Source organism: Octopus sinensis, linkage group LG3 (assembly GCF_006345805.1).
Source record: "Octopus sinensis linkage group LG3, ASM634580v1, whole genome shotgun sequence".
NCBI lineage: Eukaryota > Metazoa > Mollusca > Cephalopoda > Octopoda > Octopodidae > Octopus > Octopus sinensis.
In genome coordinates, this window is record NC_042999.1 from 112,539,933 (window position 1) to 112,544,932 (window position 5,000).

Sequence of the window (5,000 nt, forward strand, 5' to 3'; positions counted from 1 at the left end):
CTTTGTCCTGCCAGCGGATGTGAAGGAGGTTCTGAAGACACCTAAGGTGGAAGTGGTTTATCTGGCGCTCGTGCCTTCGGTAAGCAGTCCACGTCTCGCAGCCGTATAGTAGGGTGGTAAGCACAACTGCCCGGTAGACTTTCAGCTTGGTGTTGAGGCTGATTCCTCTCCGCTCCCAGACTTTCTTTCGCAGTCTCCCAAACGCGCTACTTGCCTTGGAGATTCTGTTGATGATTTCAGCATCTATGTTGGCATTGCAGGAGAGAGTGCTGCCCAGGTAGGTGAAGTTTTCCACTTCGGTTTTCTTGGCACTGATGATGAGACCGATATTGTCACAGGCTGATGAGAACCTGTCCATCCCGAGCTGCATATCCTGCTCATCGATTGCGTTAAGGGTGCAGTCATCAGCAAAGAGAAAGTCTCTGACGACTGTCTCCCTCACAGTTGAAAAATTTCCCGTCCGTCCTGTACTTGATGTCGATACCAGACTTGCAGTCCCTGAAGGCATCGGACAGCATTGCCGAGAACATGATGCTGAACAGTATTGGGGCCAGGACACAGCCCTGCCTGACTCCGTTGGTCACCTGGAAGGCTTCAGATGAGTTGCCGTCTTCAAGGACTCTGGCTATCATTCCGTCGTGGAACTGGCGGACAATTGCAATAAATTTGCTGGGGCAACCAAATTTTCCCATGACCTTCTAGAGTCCCTCCCGACTGACTGTATCTAAAGCCCTGGTGAGGTCAACAAAGGTCATGCAGAGGTCAAGGTGCTGCTCCATGCATTTCTCCTGGATCTGGCGGGCGGCGAATATCATGTCAGTGGTCCCTCGACCCGCGCGGAAGCCACACTGGCTCCAAGTGTTCCAGAAGGCGGTCAAGCAGGACTCGGGCCAGGATCTTGCCTGCTATGGACAAGAGGGAGATTCCTCGGTGGTTGTCGCAGGACTGCCGATCTCCTTTCCGCTTATAAATGTGGACGATTGTTACGTCCCAGAAATCTTGAGGGAGTTGTTCCCTGTCCTACTTCGACTGGAACAGGCTGGTGAGCTGACTGATCATGGTGGGGCCGCCCGACTTGAACACCTCTGCAGGGATGGCATCAGAGCCTGGCGCTTTGCCGGTGGACATTTTTTTGATGGCTCTGCTCACTTCCTCGACTGCAGGGGGAACAGCTAGCTCGTGGTTTGTCGGCACCTGGGGGAGTCGTGCGATGGCTTCCTCGTTGATCTGGGCTGGTCGGTTGAGCACGATGTTGAAATGCTCCACCCATCTCTCCAGGATCAGCCTCTTGTTAGTCAGGAGTGAGATTCCATCCAAGCTGAGCAGGGGAGTTGATCCAAAGGACTGCGGTCCATAGACAGCTTTCAGCGCCTCGTAGAATTTCTTGGTGTCGTGTTTGTCTGCGTATCCCTGAATCTCATCCGCCTTGGCGCTTAACCATGCGTCTTGCATGAGGCGGAGTTTTGCCTGGACTGTGCTGCGAATGTTGTTGAAAGCAGCCTTCTTTGCCGTGCGGGTGGTGTCATTTTGGTGGGCCCGCAACAGACGGCGTTTCTCTTCCAGGAGCTTTTGGATTTCCTGGTCGGTTTCGTCGAACCAGTCTTGGTGGTTCCTCGTAACTTGGCCTAGAGTTTCAAGGGCGATGGAATGAACCGTGTCCCTGAACGATTCCCACTGCTCATCGATGCTGGACTGGTCATTCCGAATGTCCAACAGCTTGCTGTCCATACATGACTGGAGATCTTGTGCAGTCAGCTGGTTCTTTAATTTCGTGATGTTAAGCTTCCTCGTCACTTTCTGACCCTGTGGTCTTCTCTTAGGTTGGATGTAGAAATCCATCCTGGAGATGATGAGGCGATGGTCCGTCCAGCAATCAGCTCCACACATGGCTTTGACCAGTCTCACGTCCCGCCTGTCTTTCGCCCTGACGATGACGTAATCTATCAGATGCCAGTGTTTGGAGCGTGGATGCATCCATGATGTCTTGTTGCGTGTTGGCAGACGGAACAAGGAGTTGGTAAGATCATGAGAGGCGCACACCCGCAGGAGGAGCTGCCCGTTGTTGTTGCACTTTCCGATTTCTTGCTTTCCCAGTACGCGATGCCAGGCTTGGTGGTCAGTCCCGACACGGGTGTTAAAGTCCCCAAGGAGGATGAGCTTCCCAGGCTGGGCTGACGTGATGAGGGAGTCGAGTTCCTCATAGAACCTGTCCTTAACTTCTTCAGGGTTGGTCATGGTGGGGGCGTAAGCGCTGATAATGGTCGCACTAGTCTTATTTCCAAGTGGGAGTTGCATCTTCATCAGCCGATCGTTGATACCCTCGGGGGAGCTTTCCAGTTTCCGCACGTGTACTGACTTGATGGCAAAACCAACACCAGCCTCACGACGCTCTTCGCTGCTGCAACCACTCCAAAAAAAAGTGTAGCCGCCGCCCGTCTCTGTCAGCTGGCCTTTGTCCGCAATGCGGGTCTCGCTCAGTGCTGCGATATCGACATTGTATCGGCTCAGTTCTCTGGCCACCAGGCTCGTCTCTCTGCTTTGGTGTTGTCAAGCAGAGTTCTCACGTTCCAAGTTGCGAAAGTGAGCACCTTTGTTCGTTTTCTTTCTTTGTTTCGACCGCTTGGAAAGGATCCCCACCAGCCGCGGTTTGCTGACCAGGGTGTGGTGAGGCAGGCTATGTTTAGGGCAACCTTTTCTAGCCCCGTCCTCATGCTGTGGAGGCGAGCAGAGCGATCCTGAAGAGGGCTGCTCGGTCACTCAGGAGGCTGCCAGACTCCACTGCTGCCTCAGTTCAGTGAGGGGCGACCACATGTCCTAAGCCGCCTGTGTGTGGGTTCACGACTGCAGCTCCCAGTGTATCCTCACCTGCTACTTCGCCGTTTCCCCATCGCCACAGGACTTTGTGATGTTGGTGTCATGATGTCATGACGTGCACGTGACTTGGATTATAGTGAGGGTGACTTGCGCAGGATCAGCCTCACTCTCTCGTCCTGGTGCACCGGATCCAGTGGCAAGACAAAGTCAAGACGCCTGGGGGTAGACCAGGATGCAGGAGCTGCCGGAAGGTGGCACGCATGACGCAATCCAACCCCCGTAGGGGCTCCACTCCAGATTTATGTAGGTTTTTGGGTGGCCATTGACTCATGAGAGAGTTCCTCTGCCCTTTGACAGGTTTTGTTTTTAGTCCTGCTGGGTGTCCAAATCACCCTCCTCATCAAGAAATCTTGGTGGGGTTGCCAGTTTAGTCGCCAACGACCCGACCATGTAACAGGTTGTACTGGGTTACATGTTATCAGTAGCTCCAAGCAGAGACCTGACACAATATATATATACATATACAAGCACACATATATTATTTATATTTTTGTAAAGATGCTTGACTCAGTGGTTAAAGCATCAGGCTTACAATTGTAAGATTGTGAGTTTGATTCCCAAACTGAGACGTGTGTAGTGTTCTTGAGCAAGACACTTTATTTCAAATTGTTCCTGTTCACTCAGCTGTGAGAAGACTTATCCATTTATAGGTACAACTAACTTTTGCCAGTTAAGTAGACTGGAGCAGCGTGAAAATAGAGTGTCTTGCTCAAATATGCAATGGGCTACAGAGAATCGAACTCGTGACCTTACAATCATGAGCCGAATACCCTAACCATTAAAATGCAAGCTCACCCTTATTTCTATCACAAGGCTTTTATCAACCGAAGTCTATTGTACAATACTCTAATCCAAAATGCTGCATGTAATAGGCTTGAACCTAATACCTCACTAGTCTGAAACAGATTCTTAAACATCTGGTCATACTTGCATTGTATTTTACAAGAATGCTTCCAGACACAGTCACTTAGTGATATGAAGATCACTGACTTTTCTGTATATTATCATTGAGTAAAGATGGAATTGGTTCAAGTATTAATAGCATTTACTCTGGTTATTGCCTCCAACATAAAACACACATTGAAATGTTCTTGTGTTTTTCATCTCTCTGTGTTTAGATGCTCTTCAATATATTTTTTTTTGAAATATCTGTCTAAAAGTGGGTGTATAGTGGGTACATGAGAATATATGTGAGTGAGTATACATTTGTGTATTGATTATGATTAGCACTACATTGTGGCTCCTGGTATTATTGATTCTGCATGGTATGCACACACATACACACAAATACATGTGTGTATGCACATACACACACACAAACAAACACGTATGTATGTATATGTACATATTTGTATATATATATATATATATGTATATATTATAAATGTATATGTATGTATATATATGCATGTGTATGTATGTGTGCGTGATATATATATATATATATATATATATATTATTATAGATATTATATATATATATATATATATATATATATAATAATATATAATATATTATGTATGTATATATGTATATGTATGTATGCATATATATATATTAATATATGCATGAATATATGCATATGTATATATATATATAGGCACGAGCATGGCTGTGTGGTAAGAAGCTTGCTTACCAACCATATGGTTTTGGGTTCACTCCCTCTGCATGGCACCTTGGGCAAGTGCCTTTCACTATAGCCTTGGACCGACCAAAGCCTTGTGAGTGGATTTAGTAGATGGAAACTGAAATGAAGCCTGTCGAATATATATATATATATATCACTTGACAACCAATGCTAGTGTGTTTACAACCTTGTAACTTAGCAGTTTGGCAAAAGAAACCAACAGAATAAGTAATAGGCTTACAGAGAATAAGTCCTGGGTCGATTTGCTCGACAAAAGATGGTGCTCCAGTATGGCTTCAGTCACATGATTGAAACAAGTAAAAAGAGTAATAAAAAAAGAATATGTATGTATGTATATATATATATATATATATATATATATATATATATATATAAAAACATGCATATACCTATGCACAAACACACACTATGAATGCATGCTTGAGGTTTCTATGTTTGTTCAGGGAGAGAGATTGTTTTTCTCTTTTTTTTTTTTACA

At 46.2% G+C, this 5,000-nt stretch overlaps 1 long non-coding RNA gene across 1 annotated transcript in view; it reads right to left on the reverse strand.

Moving 5' to 3' along the window:
- LOC118762791 overlaps positions 1 to 5,000 on the reverse strand; it is a 15,416-nt gene that overhangs the window by 6,766 nt on the left and 3,650 nt on the right. Inside the window, exon 2 of the long non-coding RNA XR_004998540.1 lies at positions 211 to 214. This is a non-coding gene — a long non-coding RNA (uncharacterized LOC118762791). The remainder of the gene's footprint in view (positions 1 to 210; positions 215 to 5,000) is intronic.